This window comes from Chelonia mydas, chromosome 4, assembly GCF_015237465.2.
Source record: "Chelonia mydas isolate rCheMyd1 chromosome 4, rCheMyd1.pri.v2, whole genome shotgun sequence".
Taxonomy (NCBI): Eukaryota; Metazoa; Chordata; order Testudines; family Cheloniidae; genus Chelonia; species Chelonia mydas.
This window is the reverse complement of record NC_057852.1, coordinates 71,690,755-71,714,017: the sequence shown is the minus strand read 5'-3', so window position 1 is coordinate 71,714,017 and position 23,263 is coordinate 71,690,755. Positions and strand designations below refer to the sequence as shown.

Below are 23,263 nucleotides of genomic sequence, written 5' to 3'. Positions count from 1 at the left end.
AACCTAGCTTGATTTTGAGTTTCTAAATGGAGTTTGCAGGGCTTAAAGTTTACAAGCAAGAGGTAGCTTTTAAACAGCAGATTCATTGTGGAGATATTCAGAAATAATAAATAGGGAAACTAATTTTTTCAGAAAGTTACACTTTAACCAAGTCTGAAGTTTACTTGAACAAGTTAGACAGAAACATTGTGTAGCGTTATGATGAAATTTCAAGCATCCCAAAATTCTAATAGGATTATGAGATAAAAAGCCAAATAAAATGTGATTATGGGCCACTGTGATAAAATGAGAGTTTAAAAAATGCAACTACTTCCAAGATTTCAGGATACAAATTAGAGCTCAATTAGATGCAGAAAAAAAATGAATGGGCTGGATCCTTGGTGTGAAATGATATAAATCAACTGAACTCATGGGAGGCATGCTGATGATCTGGTCCAATACATCGTCCAGTATACCTCCTGCCAATTGAACCAGTTCATCTGCAAAATCCTCTTGTAAATCAGCACGCTATTTGTTTTGTAGTTTAACAGCTGAATCATGTAGTTCTGATGCAGAAAGTAATATGAAGATTATTCATAAATCCAAAGTAGCCGCATACCCCTTCGTATCCTTCATACCTGCGATGCAACTCTGCAACAAATTTATCAAACAACACCACTGAAAACCTCCACGCAAAATTTCTCTCAGCCTGGCAATTTTCAGTCCAGCTCTCCAGACTCATCCTGTTTTTTATGCTTCAGTTCATGGTGCTTTTCCGGTTTATACTGTTGAGAAACTCGAGGTGTCATTTGTTTAGTGATCGTTTCAAAGCTGTCAAACTGAAGTCGTAGACCAGCCACAAAATCCTTTAAAGAGCCCACCAACGTTACAGCATTAGGCAAGTCAAGGTCAACAGCCTGAAGTGCACTGCTTGTTGCTTGAAATCTCTGCAGAACTGTGTTCCTGAGGTTGCAAAGAAAAGCAATTTCCAGCTTGTCCATTTTCATGACTAGTGATTGAGCATCGTTGTGCATATTTGGGTTCTGATTTGGATCGCCTGCTAGTTTTCTGAGAGGTTCCTGAATATTTTCATAATTCAGCCGTAGTGCTTTTGTAGTCTGGGCATGTGCGAAGCGCCTTGTATCTGAAAGAGCTTTCAGCATCTCAATTCACTTATTGTCATTTGGCTTTAATCCTGCAGTAACAATTTGCCAGTGAGTGGTTGATCTTGAGCAGAAATTAAAAAGCTACTGTACAAAAGGAAAAAAAAAAAAACATGTTTGCCTCCAAGCAGCAGTTTACGCTCGTAACCCCAACTGAATTGAGAGTGTGAGCTGCGCAAGCTACCCACTCTGCTAAGGGGCTTATCTCCAGAATTCATGATTGCAGACCATTGTATGCCCCTCACATATTACTAGCATTGTCATAACAGTGATCTCTGCAATTTGCTATGTCAATGTCCATCTTCTGCAAAACTAAATTACAAAGCAATTCTCCAGTATGACTTGTTTTGAGAAATTTAAGAAAATGCTCTTGAATCTGCCCCTCTTGCGACACATAGGACAATGAACGTAAGTTGATATACGTGGGATATGTCAGGAATGGAATCTACAATAATTGAAAAGTACTTTGCAGTCTGCAACTAATTGTTTATTTCTGAAAGCACCCTATGTCCCATTAATGTTATAAATTCCTCACAAATCATTGAAGAAAAGTATGAAGGCCTTCCTTTACCAACGTTCCCATATTTTTTTTATATGTTCATTTAGAAAAGGATCACAGTGACTCAATAATTCCAACGTGCCCAATTCCCATTACTGGGGGATCCAACAGCTTCACTGTCTCCTCTGAAAGAAAGCCGACGCTCTGCCAGAAACCTAACAACCCATCTGAGGACCTCTTTCCAATAAGCAAGGTGAGTTTCAAACTGTTTTTTCATTTCTAAGTTGATTTGCCCTTTGGCTTGTGTCAGAGAAATCTAGGTAAGCATTGCATTTCTGTGACAAATGTTGCTCTCGTGCTCAACAAGAACTGCAGCGTGTTTCCAGTCATTAAAGCCATAACCACTAAATGTTGTATTAGAAGACAAATCTCCAAACAACACACACAAAAAAACCCAGATCCTGTTGATGGAGAATAAAGAACCCAATCACAAGGTATAAATCCCCCATTTTGAAGAGTACATGTGAAGAGGGTTTTCGATAAACACTTTCTCTTGTGTGTATTGTTTTTCAGACGCTGAAAAAAATCAGTTTTTGTTTTGACATAGTGTTGGCCCTTTTGTGATCCAATAAGATTGCACTGTTTCATTTATTGGGCCACAGCATGCTGCATCAGAGCTGTATGGGTCAAAGTTAGCTGCATTTTTACCTTCATCACATGCAGCTATTTCAATCTTGTCCAAAACTGGCTGACTGGCTGTGTCTGGACTGTCTTTTGGGGTTGCTGTCATTCCCTCGCATGGATTTGTGATGCTTGTTGACTTATTTTCTAAATCACTAATATCTGGTGCATTTGTTGGTGGTTTACTGAAATAGCCTGTCAATTTTGGTATTTTGTTTAACAACTGTTCCTCACGAATCTTTTTTAATTTCTGCATTTTCCTCTTTTGAGCTCGCTGTCATATTTTCTAGGTGCCTGTGCACCATCATCCAGCATTTTTATGAAACCCCTGTAGAGGTGCACAGATCCAACCAATAAGAAATGGCACGTGATAGGATTTTATCACGTGATAATTATGATCAGGAGGGAAGTTGTTTTAATAAGATATGTTGATAAAATAGATTTGTTCTGTGCTTGTTTGTCTATTTGCACATGTAATTGCAATAATTGCCCATATAAATTTGGAATGCAAGGACACATGCTTCCCACAGCTCCCATTGGCTGGGAACGGCAAACCATGGCCACTGGGAGCTGCCTGCAGACGCCGACACTCAACGTAAACAAACTGTCTTGCGGCCTGCTCGCGGATTACCCTGATGAGCCACGTGCCAAAGGTTGTTGCCAACCCCATTTTTTCATATATATAATTGGATTTATTTTTGCGGGGCCGGGGTCCCCCTTAGCCCAAGGACCTGAGCTGCAGCCCCTAAAGCCCCTGCATTAATCCGGCCCTGGTAATAACCAGGAAATGGATCAGTGGGCAAAGAGGAAATGAACATGATATATGCAATTTAATCACAGAGTATATTATTTCACATATACAAGTATATATCACATAAATGTACCTAGATTAAGGTAGTAGGCCAGTTTTTAAAAACAGGCAAATTAAAGTACAGTTGCAAATGGGCAAGTGATTGTACAATTATCCAATCTGCACGTGTTAATTCTGCATTTGTAAATACACATGTAAAAATTTGGCCCTGTACATGGATTTCATATGTCTGAGGTTAATGAAATCAATCAAAATTAGCCACCATCAGCACTGTGTCTGTACATTGTGGGGTATATAACAAACCGCAGCATAAGAAAAGCAGAGCTACAAATGGTAAGTTTGCTTTTACACATTTAAGGCTCAAGAGAAGCATCCGACCCCATAATGCTTCAGGGTTTCTTTTGAGGAAAATATTTAATGTGACCTTTGATTCACCAGTTATTAAGATCTCACTTATGTATCACTTACACTTTTAGCAGTCTTTGGGGTTAAAGCAAAATATCCATCTTAATGTATACCTTTCAGACCAAGTATTTCTCAAAGTAGTCATTTTCCAGTACTACTCCTCACAGACACAGTTGGTGCTTTTATAACAGTATAAAACATCTCAGGCTGGTGTTGCAATAAAAAATTCAAAAGTTCCCACTGCTCCTTGTAGGCAAGGGGAGTTGTAAAAATGCCATTTTGTAAACTGCATACTTTCTACTTCATACAAAATGTGTTTGATTAAGTGACTGAAAGGGCCAGGAGTTTACTTTGCATCCAGCACTGCCTGAAAAGGAGGAAGAACAATATATCCAAAAACTATTCTGTATATATGCTAAGAAATAAAAAAAACAGCCTGCACATGGATTGAAGGATCAAGAGCTATATGTGCCATACTAAATTTCTCTTCTTTTTTTTTTTGTACTATCTTAATTTTGATTCCATGCCTCTTCCAAAGGCCTCTCATACCAGCAACTGTATTAGTTTTAGTTGATATTTGGTTGAGCAGGAGATAGCTCCTAATGCAAGAACATATTGGTATAGAAATGCTCTTTTCTTCCGTGGGAAAGACAGTAATCAGCAAGTTTCCATGGAGATCTTAAAGTTTACTTCACCTCCACCAACTTGCTTGTAATTTACACCAGAGAGATATACAGCTTTCTCAACATTTCAGAATGTGGTGTTCTCCTGCGGAAACTACGCATTTTAGCATGACAGAATCAGCTTGAACATCACATGTCTACCTGAAATGTGTGCTTTTATAGTTCAAGTCAGACCCTTATAGTAATCTCCTAGGTAAGATGTCGACTATATTCTGTATTTTTTTGGTTAGTTTACTTTGTGCATTTGAGAGTACAGAGTGGGTAGTCAGTGTTACTGTTTCCTTCTACATTCACTGGTTTCTCCTTTACTGTAGAAAAGCCTTACAAACATCAGCAAGGAATCAGAAAAAAAATCTTATATGCAATTTTAAAGGATTAAAACAATTTGATATGGACACATTCGAAGGAAGCTCTATAAAAAAAAAAAAACCTGGCATTCAATGGAAAAATCAAGTTGACAGTGTCCCAATGACTAAGCCATGGGCTTTGAAGGATCAAGGCCTTTGGCCATAAGAGCAGGAGTTTACATCCATTGTAGATTCAAATGTACTCAAGGACATAGCTATCAGGTAAGATAGTTTCTCTGATGAGGAAAGGAGAGCAACAGCATCAAAATGTATCTGGTTCCCTGGAGGTTTAATTTTACAACCATAGGAAAGTGAGAGGAATTAGGGAATGAGGATTGTAGTTGAGTAAAAAGGGGTAACCTCAGAACTGAGTTGCCCAACAGCAAGATGGATAAATGTCTAAGGAGCAACCAACACAAATGATCAGTTTGATATGTCCACTAGCTGAGCAAACCCTGCTATGCTGAAGTATGGCAACAACAAAAACCTTGCTCTTGCCATATGAGATGTGTAGTCATTAAGAACATTTGATAATCTATATTTGAACACCTAAACAGAGGTTTCACTAGATTGGTGTTGCACTGGAATTTTAATTGACTAATTGGTATAAATCCTAAACTGGGAATTTAAATGATTATCCATAACTGAGGTCATCATATGACCTAATTAATGTAATTGCTTTCTCTTGAATCCTTTGAATGATTGCCTACACTGAGTGCCAAATTTATTATTGCCAACACTAGTTCCACATACAGTAGCAGCAATGTGAAGTGCAATATCTTTTAGCATAAATCCCTGTTGGTATTTTTAAAATTATATTTCCTACTTTAGTTGCTCTGGTCCCGGTCAGCATGGCCTATGACGCTCTAGTTCAATTTTGTCAAGTTAGACTGATCATTCCCACTGTGTGCACTTTAACTTGTAATAGTTTCAGAGACTGGCAATATAACCATAACATTAGCAATCTTTTACCATTGTCAAAATATGAAAAGTTAACTTTGTGAAAATTATGCAAGACAAGCTACCTTAAACTGTAATAATTGATGTAGAAATGCGGATTTTGTCTGGCCGTGTTTTGTAGCTCCATTTTCAGGGTGTCCTAATCTCCAGGCAACAGGCCTTTAATTGTCTATGTTATGCTCAGAAAGTGACATGGTAAAAATAGCTGATGGTTCTCCATGTAACTGCTCTTAGTTGTCCTTCAAAAGATACCTGGTTAGTTTATTGACAATTTTTTTTTTTTAACACTACTAGCCGCAATGCAAAGCTAGTATAACACTCCACTTTCTGCATCATCAAGAACTTCACAAACACAACTGATTCTAAAGTATTTACTGTTGGTAAAACTTTGATTATTAGGGCTCAAACATTTTTTTATAATGGGAAAGTCTGAATTTGTTGTTTCAAGATTCCCTTCATATATTCTTGGAGATTCCCCAATTATTAAGGGATAAAGTTAGTATTAATAATTACACTTCTATTGAGCCTTTCCTATAGGGGTGTCAGAATAATTTATAAACACAAACCCACCTTATGTTTATATGTGTGTAAACTGAGGCACAAACCAGCAGTATGGTGGTCCGGCATAGATACAGATGTACAGGGGAAAGTGGAGAGCAGGACCCACACATCTGAATAAAAAGGACCACTTCTTACAACTCCACTGTTATTAGAGTTGACAGAACATTCCAATGGATGTTTTTGAACAGTTATTGTAGATATTATTCAATGAAAATGATACATCTGCTCTAGACTACCAATGAGGTTTTTGATAAAGAAAATGTGACCTGTACCATTATAAAACTTAAGAAGCTGTTAAAGATGACAAGTCCCAATTTATTAGTTTATGTAAAATTGGCATTCCTACGGGTTAACCTCTCTGCTTCCCCATTGTTCAGAAAGCAGAATGTTGGCAGGAAAAATATGTCCATGCTGGCACATTTTAGAAAGAATGCAAAAAAAACAACCCACAACTCATTCCTTTAGAAGAATGCAGATCTTGTTGGTCAATTGAGAAGCTAAAAGGAGCATAAAAATGTGCATAAACCCCTTAAAATGGTCCTTTCTTAAGCATGTATTTGTCTGCCCTAATTTTATGTTGTTCTTTCAAGGTTTCTTGCTGTATTGAAAACTCTATTTTTTTTCTCCTTTCTTCTCTCCCAGTGTCTGTCACAAGTCTCATAATTTTATGTTTTATTTAGATTCCCAGCTCCTTGAGTCCTGTGATTACGTGAAAATCTCAGCACATTTTTAAGAGGTATGTCTCTAGCTCTCACAGTTGCAGAAAAAATCTTGAAACTGTGACCTAAACACTCCCTAAAGGCTCAGAACCCAGAAGACAAAACAAAACCCCCAAATTTTATTTTTAAAAATTATCCTGATTTTTTTTAAGCCTTGATTTTTGCGGAGCTTTGATTCATGATTTTTGAACATTTGGGGTTGGCAGTATCACAGATGCTGGAATCAATTTTCAGACTATAACTAGCACTGCTACTACAAAATAATATCTAAAAATAAGAACACACTAAAGTTCTGCAAAAGTGTAGTTTTTCTACAAGCCAAAATTTCTGGCCCTTCTGCAGTTCCTCAGGACTCAAGTTCCAGATATAGATTCATAGATATTTATGTCAGAAGGGACCATTATGATCATCTAGTCTGACCTCCTGCACAACGCAGGCCACAGAATTTCATCCACCACTCCCGCGAAAAACCTCTCACCTATGTCTGAGCTATTGAAGTCCTCAAATCGTGGTTTAAAGACTTCAAGGAGCAGAGAATCCTCCAGCAAGCAACCCGTGCCCCATGCTACAGAGAAAGGCGAAAAAACCTCCAGGGCCTCTTCCAATCTGCCCTGGAGGAAAATTCCTTCCCGACCCCAAATATGGCGATCAGCTAAACCCTGAACATATGGGCAAGATTCACCAGCCAGATACCCAGGAAAGAATTTTGTGTAGTAACTCAGATCCCACCCCATCTAATATCCCATCACAGGCCATGGAGCCTATTTACCAAGAATATTTAATTACCAAAACGATGTTATCCCATCATACCATCTCCTCCATAAACTTATCGAGTTTAATCTTAAAGCCAGATGAAACTCTATACATCTGGAGCCTAGAAACTGTGCAAGTGAGAAAATTCTTGTGGAACTACCAAATTCTGCAAGATGAGAGCTCCTCTGACAGTGGCCAATAGCCGATGCCCCAAAGGGAATGAACAGACAGGTTATCATCAAGTGATCCATGTCCTGTCACCCAATCCCAGCTTCTGGCAAACAGAGGTTAGGGACACCATTCCTTCCCATCCTGGCTAATAGCTACTGATGGATCTATCTTCCATGAATCTATCTAGCTCCCTTTTGAACCCCATTATAGTATTTGCCTTCACAACACCCTCTGGCAAGGAGTTCCAGAGGTTGACAGTGTGTTGTGTGAAAAAATACTTTCTTGTGTTTGTTTTAAAGCTGCTACCTATTAATTTCATTTGGTGGCCCCTTGTTCTTGTGTTATGAGAAGGAGTAAATATGATGATGTCATAAATAAATCTTATCTGCTCTTGTCTTGTGGAGTTCAAAAGTTATGCTTATGTAATTGGCAAAGTTAGTTAAATTGTCAAAGTCTTTGCTAGAAGTATTTTAAGAAATATCATGGAGTAAATAAATAGAGTATGAAGCATGTGAGATTTTAGTTTGTTAATTTGCATTTATTTCTTTGGGGATTAAGCTCAGCGTGAGCCACAAAATACAGGTCAGTACATGTTTTGAGTTTCTCATGCTCTCTCTCTTGATGGACAGAAAATCTCTTTTGTTCAAGGTGACCTGTCCAATTCAGAGGCAAGGAATAGGTTGATTTGGGGAGAGAAAAAAAGTGGAGTTTGACAAGCCCGGTAATTAAGAAGCTGAGGGCAGCAGGGACCCCAACACAGCCAGAGTTCCCTTGTTCCCCCTAATAAGTGGATCCCCTGCAGATATACGTGTCTGTTAGTAAAGAGTAACCCTTTTAGTCCTTTACTTTCTTGTATATTTGATTCATTTATATATCAATGATTTTAGAATCTTAATGATATTAACAAGGAGTATGTCCAAGTTTTAAGGCCCAGAACACTGGTCCTTGACAGATAAGTAACACTATTCACGAATTTTATGCATTAAGCTGTATTTAATATGTGGTACACTCATGATTATAATACTCTAGATATCCTTGGAAACTATCTCCCAGTATATTTTATTCATACATTATATAATGCTTATGTAAGCATTATATATACTTAGAAAATTAATAAGGGATGAGTCTTACAGAACATGTTTTCTGTTGGGCAATTAAGAGGGAAGAATGATTATGGGGGTAAGAAGGACCCACTGAGAGAGATTATCTTGATGAATTGTTAGTCCTCTCAGCTGTAAATAATCATGCCTTCATACATAAATCAGGTAAATTGAGAATGTATAGAAATGACATCAAAACATGTGTTTCTTAGACAAAGAGGTTTTCTTTGTCTGAAACTCTACATCAGAAGCGGATTACTCTTTTGTGGGGCCCTGGGCCAGAGCAAATGGGGGCCCCTCCACAACCCTTTCACCTGCAGTGTCCCCTAGCACTCCTGAAGGGGAAATGGGGTCATGGCGTGGGGACTTGACTCTGCTCCCCAGCAAAAGTGCTGGGGGGTGTGTGTGTGCGCGGAGCGGGTCAGGGTGCATGGGCACCCATTTTTCAGGTGCCCCCAAATGGCCAGGAACCCTGGGCATGGGCCCCTTGGCCCAATGACTAATCTGCCACTGCTCTATATAATGACCCTAGTATGGGAACTTAATGGGTGAATGAAACTGTGCATCCTTCCAGGTACAGTGAAGGAGAGAGAGAACCAGCTTCCATCTGACAACAAGGAGTGGTAACATTTCTATTCTATTCTTTCTGTATAGCACTGTACTAATCTCCGATCAATAATCTTTGATTAAATAATTCCAACTGAGCCTGTGATTTGACAATCTTGAGTTGTCATTAACTCAGACATGCAACAATTTCACCTCTCGTGTGCACAATGCCACCAGGGTCTTCCCCAAGCCATATAGACAAGAAAAAGGAAGAATCAGGATCAGATCCAGCTTCCAGGAACAGAAACCTGCCAGTAGCCACAGGGCACACACAGTGTTTGAGGTTTCATTCCTGTGAACTGGAAGTGATCCCGGGCTACAGGTTAAAGGAATTCTGGAAAATGTATTTGAGTAATTAGTGGCGATTTAATTTTGTTCATTGTTTGTAACTGGCTGGATTCAAAGTTCTGATTTTAAGAGATTGTGGGTTTTTCTTTTTGTTATGTTTTTAATTTAAAGCGTGTAATAAGTTACCTGTTTTCAAGTGCATTTGCTGATTTAATGATGTAATTTTCACAGCAAGAAAGGTTTTGTTAACACTGGAGAAGAGGGTATATTGATTCTAATAAAAAGAATAGTATGGGCAAGTAACTATAGCAGGCTATTGTATTAAATCCCTGCCTTGCTGGGGCAAAAAATGGGGTCAGACAGAAATCTGGTTCCAGGAGCGTGCCCTGAGTTGTAGATTTTATGTGAGCTACATTCGAACAGGACCTCTTTAAAGTGAATACCTTCTATGGTCTCGTATCTGGATAGTCCTCTCTACTTTTAATGTTTTCAGTATACCTTCCCAGTCTATTTAGTGAGACAGCCCAGGCTTTCACATGGAGTATGAAAGACTCTTTCAAGCTGGAGTTACAGCCTTTTCCCCCCTCCATGTCTCTGGCCACTAGGGCGTTCCTTGATGTTAGGATGAAAAGTTACGACGGGGACATTGGCTATTTAAAATGAGCCTATAGGAAGCCTGAACAGCAGCATATCTTGGCATCAAATATCTACTACATTTTTTTTTTTCAATTAAATGATGCTTCTAGAAACTCAACAAAAGTGGAAGAAAGGGTGGTAGCGTTACAGCTTACCCACAGAAGTCAGGTTACAAGCTCATGGAGGAAGGCAGAGTGACAGAGTAGTGAGCACAGCTAATACTTTTAGGGACTGGCAGTAACTTATTTCTCACTGAAGCAGTTGTTCTGCCACCGTTTTTCAAGGCTATAATAGCCATAGGAAAGAATCCACCCAGCCTTCCCTGCCTTATCCCCACACACCTGTGTGCCACCCTAACTTTTATCCATTATGTGTCTTTGCATCTGTGGGGGAATACCAACCTTTGCAACCTGGACACACTTAATTACACACTGCAGGTTATATATATTTTGCCAGCATGAATGTTTCCTTTTTCCTAAGACAGAAAATTATACTTAGAATGTAAGCTCTTCAGGACATGGCCAAGCCTTCCCCTATGTTCTGTACAACACCAACGACATTGGTCAGCATTCAACAAATAAGTCTCGCATGTCAGCATTGCAATTTGTGATTTAAAATACATACTATAAAAGTGAACTCTCATTACAGATAAAGTAACAAACAAGCAGAACAGATCACTTCCTTCAAATGCAGAATATAATTCCAGATTTTATAGCAGTATCTGAGTCAATCTTAGCCAACAGGCCATGAAGGGCATATGAACTATGATGTGAAAATCTTGGAACTTGAATAAATATCAACAAGGAAAAGGAAACTGTTGAAAGTTAAAGGGACTTATATTTGAGTATGATCCCATTTAACTAGTCTACTTTGCATCTTGTATAAACCTAAGAGAGAGACTACGTGACCGAGTTCCACCAATATTATGGTTCTTTTTTGATCTTTCCCAGCTCTCTTTCCAATTATTTTGCTTGAATTTAGCCTTGCAAGTATCTTCCCTAAAACAGCATTCCCAATTACCTTAGCCACAGTACACAAAACATGCATTCTAAAATTGCACAGATCACATTTATTCCTGCAGAAGGTAACCTCAGAAGCTAATAAGTTGCAAACAAAATTTATTTTTAGAAAAGAGCTGTCATCACCTATTGAATGTGATAACGACATTGATAGTAGTTGTTAGCTCTAGCAGATGTATAGATAAAAGCCACTACTGATTTTTCAGCAATGCATGTTGAGTTCTAAAGGTCTAAGATTCTCTAACTCAGTACGTATAAATATAAAGAAGTGCAAGACTGGCATCGCACAAGAGTACTGTACTGGTTAGAAGGGAAAAAAAGACATCGGACCTATGTATGTTGTTATTGCTGCATGGTCAACGTTTGATTGTAGACTGTTCTTTAATTTATCTATTTAAAAAAGACAAAATTCCTGAGGGTGCTGAAATTTGATTCGATAGCCAGCAATTTCTGTTTAGGTCTGAATTTTCATCTGCAGCCCCTCAAAATCCTATGGGACAAATTCTGTCTTCAGATACATGTGTCCTTTCCCTTGAATTCATCAGAAATTGTGCATCTGCATTAGAGGGCAGACTTTTCCCCTATTTTAGAGGCTAGCACAGACACTCTATTGAAAAATGTGCTTCTATCAAAGAGAGACATTTGAATCAAGGTGCACTGTGCTCAAGCTTGTAGCATTTTAACTAATTGAAAAAATCAACTTCAGGTTATGGTAAAATTCATAACAATATATCTGGTATCTCTGTCCTCAACTTACTGTCATCATTTACTCCAGTGTCTGTAAACTTGGCATCACAGTTTCTCCTTCTCCTATATCTGAAACTTGCCTAAAATCACCTTCACAACAAGATCCATAAATCACCCTGACTCCACCTCTGCAAAAATGCTTCACCTGAGACACTGTAGCCTTTCTGCTCTCTACACATTCCAGCCCTCTTGCCTCCAGTATTCTCCCCCATTTGAAGAAGCACACACACATTACCCCATACATACATGAACTCTTCAACTGCCTAAACATATAAGTATCTAGTTCAAAACGATCTAACTTGGTGTGGGTCTAGGTGTGTTTTAAACTTGGACTTCATCCCTCATTATCCTTGTGATTTTTAAAGCTCCCCTGGACCATGTTACTCTGTCCTGATCACCTACTCTCAGTTTCTTCTCTCTTCCTTTACACAACAGTCTCATGACAGTTGGTGCAAGAATTTTCACTATGATTCTTTACAAATAGAACAGACTTCAGTAGCTCTTTTCCTCATCAGCAATCCATCATATTCTATGCAGCACATCCTCAGCTGGTGTAAATTGTCATCAGCATACAAGGCTACTCTGGTCATTCAGCATACAAGGCATATAATCTACCATTTTCTGTGATGATCATTATGGTTAATCAATAAAACATGTTAGTTGTGGGTCTTTTGAAAATTAAGTCATATTTCTATGTTTCAGTTTCTGTTTAGGGTGTTTTGTTGTTTTACCTTCCCACTATCCTTGGCACTGATTTAAGAACTATTCTTAGCTCAAAGTAATTGCAAAATAATCAAATTCCTTCTGTTTCTGCCAAAAGATGAAAGGGGAATGACAAAATAAAAAGTAACTCCTCTTGCTAAATACCACTTGCATGCCATCTCTGGCTCTGCTAATGAAACTTGTATTCTGGTGACTTGCTTAAATTAAACAAATTGCCTTCAGTCAGAAACCCACAAACTGTCAGTTGATCTCGTTCATTAGTTGTTGGCAAATGGGAGAACCAAAGCCAATTCTGACATGTACTTATCATAAATTTATTACTATGTCTGGCATGTCCAGCTTGAGGGGAGGGAAAGAAAAGGAAGTCAACAGGAAAAGTGTAGTAGGAGTTGTGGGTTTTATATTTGTTTATTTTAAAAACTGCTTGTTCAAAGAATAGTTGTTTGTATTACTCAGTTCTCTAGAACATTTTGGGATCTGGTTCCTATGAAAGATGATATACAAAGCAAAGTTATATAAAGTTGTACCATTTAATACAGTTGTTTTGTTACATGGTTTCTAACTTTTTAAAATTTTGCTTTCTTAGATTACCTCTATCCTTAGCTGGTGTGAACTGCCATAGCTCCATTGTCATGACTTCATTCAAGTTAAGACAATGTATCCCAGCTGAGGATCTTCTAGTTTCCTTCCAGCCATATTACTACAGCATTCTTCAGTACAGTTCAAAAATATAATTTTCATAAGAGCTACTCAAGGGAAAAAAAATCAAGTGTTTAAGTAATCAATTTATATGTAAGTAATTATTTATACTATTATATTGGACTTTTATTTTTAATTGTATTACTGTCTAAGTGGAATGCTCAATTTTGCTTACTATAATTGTCAAGAAACTAGTGTATCATTTCTCGAGAGAAAATTAAAATCTTCAAAGCAAATATCAACTTGAAGTGACCTTCAGTCAGAAGAGTGACTATGTAAATTGGCACTTTTTGATTCCACAGAGATGCTGCATCTTTGTTTTCCATACCAATCCTGTTTACTTCACTGGCAAGAAAAAAAAAAAACACACAACCCCCAAAACAAATGAGACAAAACAAACAACCAACCAACCACATACAAAAACTTCTAGCCTCATTTTACTTTTGGAGCAGTACAGTGATGGAAGAGTAGCTGAATTCTATTCTGGTTCACACATCACCAAACTTAACCAAGTTCTAATGACAGGACTTTTATGACTGGTGATAGAGTAAGAGCCAGAAACACAACAACCTGATTTTCAGACCCCAGGTTGAGTTTTCAGGGTTGAAGTGTAGGCCTAAATTCATAGGCTGTTCCAACTTAAGTGGAGCTAGAGCCATAGTCATTTGACTTTTTCAAGGAACCTGATTCTCATCTCCCTTTCCTGTGCCAAGTGGATCTTAGTACAAGAAAAAAAAATCCTACCCAATGTCGTCATATAATTTCTGAGGTGACAATGTTAAAAAAAAATCCGTAGATCGGTAAATCAATAAAAGAATAGTCCATTCAATGCTCCGGGCATCCTTGACAATGCTTGACAAATACACTAACAAACCGTTGCAGGAAGTGCGGCTACTCCAATGAGACCCTGCCCCACATCCCATGCAGCTGCATGCCCCACTCCAGAGCCTGGCAGCTGCGCCACAATGCCATCCAGAACAGCCTGGTGAACGCCATCGCACCGTGTCTGGGGGAGGTTGCCGTGAACTGCGCCATTCCTGGGACTGACAGCCAGTTGTGACCTGACAGTCACCGACGAGGCCTAGAAAAAGATCATCCTCATCGACATCACAGTCTCCTTTGAGAACAGGACCCCCGTCTTCCGCGAAGCCTGAGCTCATAAGCTGGAAAAATACTCCCCTTAGGCTGACACCCTGAGAGCGAAGGGCTACGAGGTGCAGATGGATGCCCTGATCGTCGGAGCCCTGGACACTTGGGACTCCTGCAACGAGCGTGTGCTGCGGACCTTTGGGATCAGTCGATGCTACACACGGCTCATGCAGCGCTTCATGGTCTCGGACACCATCCGATGGTCCAGGGACATCTACATCGAACACATCACCGGCCACCGACAGTACCAGGAGGTGTGAGCTGGTACGACATCGTGCGTCAACTATGGGAAAGGGACTGAGAGACTTTTTCCATTGGACCATATGAACTGGAAACAAACTCACTGAACATTAAATCTCACCAAATGAGGGTAAATCCATCCTTATCATCCTATCCACTATTATACTCCACACCTGAACATAGCCATTATATGAACAACATACCTCCATATCTCAATGTCTGTACTTTGACCCTTTAACCTTTTACCCCCCATTGGGAGACTGCAGATTATGTATTCCGTATGCCACCCGTTCCTAAACCGAATTTCGCACCCCTTGATAATCTGTACCTTATTCCCTGATAACCAGAACTTTTAAGCTTGAACTCTGTACCGTTTTCTTTTTATTTCAACATCATCTTAAAAAAATTATTAAATCTGCCCTGGAGGGTTGTTACAGGCCTGAACAGGGAGTGAGTTCAAGGCCCATGGCCCTAATGGTAAACTCTCTGCCAGCTGTCCCATCTCTGATTCTGATTTGGTTTCAGCTCAGGTGCTTCCATCCGAGTTTCATAAAACCTTTCTGAATAAACTTCTAATCTGCATTTCGATATCACATTTCTATAATTGTATTGCAAATCTCACCTTCATAATTTCAGAAATAGATTCAGCAATCTGTTCAACTGAACAAACTAAAAAGACATCAATGTTTTTAAAAAGTGCTTTTTTCAGTCAGAACAGTCAGGAAACCAAGACAGCAGATTATTTTTTCACCCTCGGCTTCATGAAACAAACATGAATCAGGGTGGTGAAAGGTTAACAAAATCCCTACAGAAAACAATCATGTCATTGACTAATATATTTTCAGTTTTGGTGTCCTGAACAATTTTGATGTGTTTTTATCCAGTAGCAAATCCAAAGTGATGCTGTTGTTATCCCTACAGCTGATCAATCTTCCCAGTTTCCAAGGGGGGAAATCCTGTAACCCTTCTTCTTTCTGCACATCCATCAGGCAGGCAAAACAAAAGGCAAACTTGGCAAACACTGCCTGCCCAAGGTAAGCATTAATCTTAATAGCTGGCTGTAATTAGGAACAAGATGTATGAAGAGACATAAAGCAATAAATAACTTTAAACCAGAAAGGCGATAAGATTAAACCCACAGACTGAAATTGGTCTGCATCAGTGCCGTTCCTGGTATGCCTCTCTCTAGTGGGGTCTAAATTGCCTAGATTAATTGTTCTGGATTATTTCAATTTTTGGATACCAGCCACTGTGAATCATCTCTGGATTTTCTGGACTCCATGACAACCAAGGCACTGGCCCACATGTGTTTTGACTCAACTCATGCATGGGGCACTCCGGATTTTGGAGGCCCATTCCACTCCTGTAATAAGATTCAGGAAATAAGGGTGGTTGCAACCCCCATCTGGGATTCCCCCGCAGCATATCCAGCTCCTACAGTATCCTGGCCACTTGTATATAGCACTTGGTAGGGATGGGGAGGCAGTATGGCTGGAGCACACTGCTATCTAGTTACATTCAGCTGACAGTCTTTTGAGGACTTCTGCCAGTTGTTGAATGCTAGAACAGCCAGCTGCCCTGACCATAGTTCTCCACTGATGCCCTCTGTAGAAACTGACCCCATGACTTGGTGACTGCAGTAGAGGAAAGAGGGATTGAAACTGTATGCTTATTGACCATTACCTCTTCTGTCCTAGCTTCAGTATGATGACACACACTATTTCTCTTCTGATACAGCCATTGTAGTAGAATGACTCACCTAACAGAAACTGGGGCAGGGTGAGAGTTAGTTGGCTGACTACAATGGTAGAATAGCATGAAATCATGCTGATAGGATGGAAGAAAAGAAGTTGAGGGAGTTATATCAGCATCTTTGACTGGTGGGATGTGTCTGTAGTTCGTTTCCCCAGTTGCTTCTGGAAACTCCAGTATAAGTATCAAAAATAGTTCTTATCTGACAAGCAATTATATGTGCCTTATTCACCTCAAAGTTGGATTAATGTAATACATTCTACATGGAACAACATCTTCAAATCATCTAGAAATGGAAGCTAATGCACATTGAAGAGGTCTTTCATGCAGGAAACACATTATTCCTATACTTAATAATTTGCATCTGGCTACCATTCAGTTTCCAAGTGAAGGTTAATATGCTAGTTTTGATCTCCAAATCCCCAGTGGTTGACATTCTGTCTATTTGACATACTTTGTCTGCCTCTATCTGATATCAGAATAGTTGTGATTGTTATGACATTGCACTCCATATGTTTTATGGAAATATGTTTATAAATTTGAATATAATGTCCCTGAAATATGCCTCATACAAAAGGTCTCTTGTAAAGTATCATTACAAAGCTTATAATCTACTGAGTGTGTTTGTCCTATTTGTATGAATGTATCATTCTTGTATCTAAAACTAGAAATATGAAGTATTACTCTGAAGTCCTATTGTAAGTATGCAAAGTGTGGGCCATTAATGGTGGCTTGGAATCTTGATGGCTCCCATTAACTAGGACAATTGGTTGTAAGTGGCTCTATTTAATAAGGGGGGAGGGATAGCTCAGTGGTTTGAGCATTGGCCTGCTAAACCTAGGGTTGTGAGTTCAATCCTTAAGGGGGGCCATTTAGGGATCTGGAGCAAAAATTGGGGATTGGGCCTGCTTCAAGCAGGGGGTTGAACTAGATGACCTCCTGAGGTCCCTTCCAACCCTACCCATCTATGATTCTATTTACTTGTAAGCCTTCCTGTATACGTGGGTGCCAGCCAGTGACTAATGAAGTCTCACAGGACATGTGAACATGTCATTTGATACTGGAATCCATCTTAAACTTGGTGCTTTTCCATTTAGAAGGAAGGGTGGGAGCTCAGAGAGAGACAAAGGATTCCTGCCTTGTGCCAAAGATATAAAAGGGGGTGGAACAGAACAAAGGGGGCTGCAGGCATGAGAAATTCCCTAGTTACCACCTGAGCTGGAACTAACAAGAACTGTACCAGGGGAAAGGATTGGGCCCAGACTAGGAATGAGTCAAGTCTGTGAAAGAAGCTTATTGGAACATTTCTGAGGGTGAGATTTACCTGTATTCAGCTTCTTAAATGTATTAGGCTTAGACTTGGTGTTTTGTTTTATTTTGCTTGGTAACTTACTTTGTTCTGTCTGTTATTACTTAAAACCACTTAAATCCTACTTTTTATACTTAAAATCACTTCTGTTTATTAATTAACCCAGAGTAATTGATTTATACCTGGGGGAGCAAACAGCTGTGCATCTCTCTCTATCAGTGTTATAGAGGGCGGACAATTTATGAGTTTACCCTGTATACGCTTTATAAAGAGTAAAACGAATTTATTTGGGGTTTGGATCCCATTGGGAGCTGGGTGTCTGGATACTGGAGAGAGATGACCTGGTGAGCAGTTTTTGGTTAAAGCCTGCAGCTTTGGGGCCATGGATCAGACCTGGGTCTGTGTTGCAGCAGACTAGCTTATCTGGCTCACAATGTTCCCTCTAATTTTTGACAGGCCGTGTGCGCAAAAAATTTCTTCTGTTGAAATTGTACTTCTGTGCAAATTTTTGTGATAGTGGTGTTTCGCCGTGTGCGTGGGGTTTAGGATCTGTGTGTGCGTGCACACGTGCACAGCTTAGAGGGAACAGTGCTGGCTCAACAAGGCAGGGTTCTGGAGTCCCAAGCCATCAGGGAAAACAGGCTCAGAGGTAATTTCAGCACATCAGGTGACAGTCCCAAGAGGATCTCTGTGACCGAACCCATCACAACTGTCTGATGGGCTCCTGGCTTAATTTGTAGGGTGTTGATGAGTGCTTGATTTTGGAATTTTTCCTGTACTGCTTTTCCAGAACCTGAATTTGGAGATCTTCAGGAGATGCTTCAAGACTCACCTGTTTTCAAGGGTATTTCAGGGGAAAATTATTATGGTGTCTGCATTAGCTGCCATGTTGATAGGCTGGAACGTTTGTAAGACAGTAACCAATGTCCATATCATTGGTTTTACACTGCTCGTATTGGAAAAGCTTGCACAACATATTGCTGTGATTCATTAAAGTCAGATAACTTGATTAAGATACAACCTGGCCGTTAGGCATCAGTGGTTATTTATCTAAGGCCAGAAAAGTCACATTAGAGAACTCATATTTCAGAGCTGTTGTCCGAATCTTGATGGCTCTCAGTCTTCAGGGATTTCTCAATTGCTTTGTGAAAGTACTATATCCTGGCACACAGGAGATCGGTTTGGCTGCAATTTCAGGAAATCATTTCATAGCCTGACGGAAAAGAATCCTGTTGGGGTCAGGTGGTCTTTCCCATAATCATTCACTAGATCACAGAGAACTGTTATGGTTTCACATGAGATACCTTGTCTTTCAAGAGGCTGGATGTGATTGTGGATCAGAAAGGAGAAATGAGAAACATTATCAATATGGGGTTAAAAGGATAAAATGTAGCCCAACATATATAGAGAGAAAAAAAAATCCAGGACTAAATTAGACTAGCTATTAGTTTCCTTGGGAAGGTATAAGCTTCCTTATAAACTATGTACAGGATTAAAGGGAACATCAAAGATCAGATAACTGAAAAACACGCAAGTCATCTCCAACTGTAATGGTCAATTTGGTGGAGTTATAAGACCTAAGGAAAGAGTTTGCCCTTTTTAGGAGCTGCATTAAAACCCCCCAAAGAACACTTTTAAACGTGTCCTTTTTATTTTATTTTTTTTACTTGCACGTTAAAGGGTAGATCATTGGAGAGATTGCTGGCATACACAACTGAATCATTTGGACCATGACCATTAAAAACAAATGCTTTTTATTTATTTGCTTATTGAATATATGATTGTGAATCTGCTTAATTCATTATAAATAAATCCTCTGGGGATATTGTATGTTCCGGTTTAATCCTCTGCTCTTTATGCTTACATAGCCTATTCTTCTAAACAGATTTTACCATGTTGGTTTTTGGACGTTATTAGTATTATTTAATATTATGGTTAACATATGTAACAAGGGAGAATATTTCCTGCCAAATCTCCACCAACAAGCTTTCGGTATGAATAATGCTTTTCTAAGGAAATGTATAAACAAGAAAAGAAAAATATACTACTGCTTGTGAACTGTTCTATTGAGTGAAGGATTGTTGCATAATAAGTACACAAGTTACCAAGGGAACTGACATGCTTAGTTGGTGTTTGCAGGAACACCTCTGTAGGTGAGGGAATCCATTCCATTAAACCTAAAATCCAAGAGCCTTGAGAGAGAGCCTCCGAGTGAGAAGTAGAGGAGAAAAGCAGGTTGTGAAGTCCCAGGCTGTGTATTTATTCCTTACTGTGTCACCTGTAGACCCCCCACCCCACAAAAAATAAATAAAAGATCATGCCTATGGTGAAACCAACAGGAAGAACCCAACAATGTGATTCTGAAGAAAGTATCACCACATAGATAGGATGTGAAATAGAGAATAGGTTTCCAGTTGCTGAGAACACTAGACAACTAGTGGACTGTGGCCCAGATTTTTAAAGATATTCTGGTGTTGCTCCACTCAGTGTTACAAGACCCAAGGCCCAGATTTTAAATGTATTTAGGTGTTGCAAGGTGTATTCATTTAATGGTATTCAGCATTGCAAGGTGTAAGTGACTTAGGAATGCCTATGTGCCTAAGTCACTTCTGAAAATGGGACTTGGCTGTCTAAATAACATAGACCTAGCAACACTGAGTGGAGAAATGCGTAAATAAATTTAAAAATCTGGATTACACCCTTTGTATGAGACTACACATGGAAAACGGAAAGCTGGAAAGAATCAGAGCATTTACTTGCATCCTATATCATTTTGCTTGAAAGAAAAAGTACTTTGAAAACAAAACAGTCTTACTGGAGTGTTATGGGAACAGAGAAATCTAGGAGGATGCCATAGGATTTACTGAAGGACACAAATGTGATGCTTACAGGGAATTTGCTTGGGCTAATAGAACATCATTAGAAAAAAAGTTTCGCCCTAGTCTGAGTGCTAATAAAACTATAATCCTCCAAGAATTGTTGAAATCCTGGAGAGTCTGATAGGGTCATTAGGAGAGCAGCTGGAAGGGCTTATAAAAATAAGTTAGAATGACAATGAAAAACCAGCCAAAGCCAAGATCGAACAAAAAAAAAAAGCAAGCAGGAAGTCTGTGAAGAGCATGAAGCCAAAAATTCCCAAACCAAAACACACCTTATAATTTTTTTCAGAAAAATCCATGTAACTAAACCAACAGCTCTGTCACATAAATTAACTCTGATTGAAAGATTTCTTCTCTTGATAAAGGAATAACCAAATAATGCTTCTGAGATGAAGTCCTATGTTAATTCAAATGAATTTATTCCCTCTTCCAATGTACCTGTAGGGACAGGATTTTATAATTGTACTATAAAAACTGATGTAAACTTTGAATTAATTCTCCCAGCCACCCTTTTTGAATAACAGAAAGGAATGACCATCTCAGTCTGGGATCTTGTTTCCTATATGCATTATAAACTTCCCTCTAGTGATTTCTTTGGTTTAAGGTTTTGTGAGTAAAAGACAGGATCTTGTATTGTGTCTATGTTAATTAGATTAAAGGAATGTTAAACGCCTGAGCCACAATATAAAATGTTTTGACCACAAGATTTAGTGAAGTTTAATTTACAATGTATTCTGCTGAATATAAAATACTGCTGTCTTCTCTGTGAGAGATTGTTTGTGTGAATGAGGAATGCATGCACCAGGAAAAGATAAGACGTGAAAGCCATCACAAAAGTCCAGATGGTCAAGAAAAAGTGAGACTTGGAAACACCAGGAGACAATCAGAAAACATCCATTGTATCCGATGCTAATCATGTTAGCAGCATTGAAGGGCTCAGAGATGAGGCAACCACCCCTGGAAGGCAAGACAACAAATAGGAAATAATGATGAGAAGCCTGACAATAACCATCAAATTATAAAAATGGAAAACCCCAAGATTACCACCACTTAAGGACTAATGATTAAAGGATGACATTGCAAAATGCTTGGACTCAAATGGGAATTTACAAGCATAAAGCTGGGGTGTTTTGCCACGAAACTCTGGGTTCAGTCCTGCCAAAACCTTGGAGCAACAGATCGCGACCGACAGAGCCCAGCTCCTCACTCGTGTTCAATCTAACTGGTTGTTAGATTGACTCAAGCTACAACAGACCGGTAACTATAAAAACATCAACTGGCAGGACTGTGTGCATGATGTGTATGTGTGTGACTGAAAAGCATATGCTAACTATTGTATTCTCAGTAAATATCGCGTATTTGCCTTCTCTCTTAAAAAAGATCCTGTGTGCTTGGTATAGCATAACATCCCTTATTCGTGTGAGAAATCTGGGGAGATTAAATAGGAGGAGCAAATTAAAAATTGGTTCATACAAAATGACAGTTAAGAAACTGGTAGTACTGATGAATTATCCTGGTGGCATGAAGTGCTAGATGTTTGTTTAGTTAAACTAAATGGCATCAGAAAAAGCTATAAATGTAAGGATATGTTAGTTTCTCTAGCTAATTGGCGAAGCTAGTTTGACAGGCATTAGTGTTCTCTGACAGGCAAAACTCTCTCTCTGAGATAGAATCTTTTTCTGCTTTTCTTTCTTTTAGGTGTGTTTATTCTTTCTGACCTTGAAGGGGAGGAAGGCAATTTCATGTGGACCAGGAAGAATCATTGAAGACGTGGCCACTCTGCTTCCTTTGTCTCAGTGCTCCAACTCCCTGATGGGCCAAGCAGCAAGGGGAGATCTCAGAATCTGCATGCCTGTTCTCCATCTTGCAGCTAATATGTACCGATAGCAGCATATAAAGACTTCCAAAGATTTACCAGGTTCAGTGTTTTAACTGAAAAATCAATTTACCTGAAGGCATACTATTCTAAAACAAAGTGTTTAATGACGGTGTTTTTAAGACTCAAATGGGCAAATTTTCTTGTCAGCCACTGGAACTGAATGGATGTAAGTGAAGACACTATTTGGCCTCATTTTTAATACCTTTCTCTGTGAGAAGATTACTTTACGAGAAAGCTTAATTAAAATATACATTATTGTGGCACTGCTGAGGTCAGAGAGAACCTCTTCCTGCAGTACAGACTTCAGATTGTAATCAGCTTTTAGAGCTTAAAAATAAATAACACTGACATTAGCAGTTCAGTTCCAGTTTAACATTAAAGACCATGCTCACAAATTATCTGAAGTCGGCTCAGGTCTATTTTTTCCACTTCCAAGAGCAGTCTTTATAGACATCTATACTGTAGGAGAAATTTCATAAGCTATGTTAAGAGTCTTCCAAGCAGA

General features: G+C 39.1%; 1 protein-coding gene and 1 long non-coding RNA gene across 5 annotated transcripts in view; one reads left to right on the top strand and one right to left on the bottom strand.

Annotated features, from left to right (window-relative positions):
* The window catches only part of GALNTL6 (polypeptide N-acetylgalactosaminyltransferase like 6), a 901,649-nt gene that overhangs the window by 701,888 nt on the left and 176,498 nt on the right, over positions 1-23,263 (bottom strand). The window lies entirely within an intron of this gene.
* LOC122465708 lies at positions 1,763-22,793 on the top strand. The gene is made up of 4 exons (XR_006290727.1): positions 1,763-1,894; positions 6,770-6,825; positions 9,407-9,455; positions 22,578-22,793. It is a non-coding gene; the product is annotated as an uncharacterized LOC122465708 (long non-coding RNA).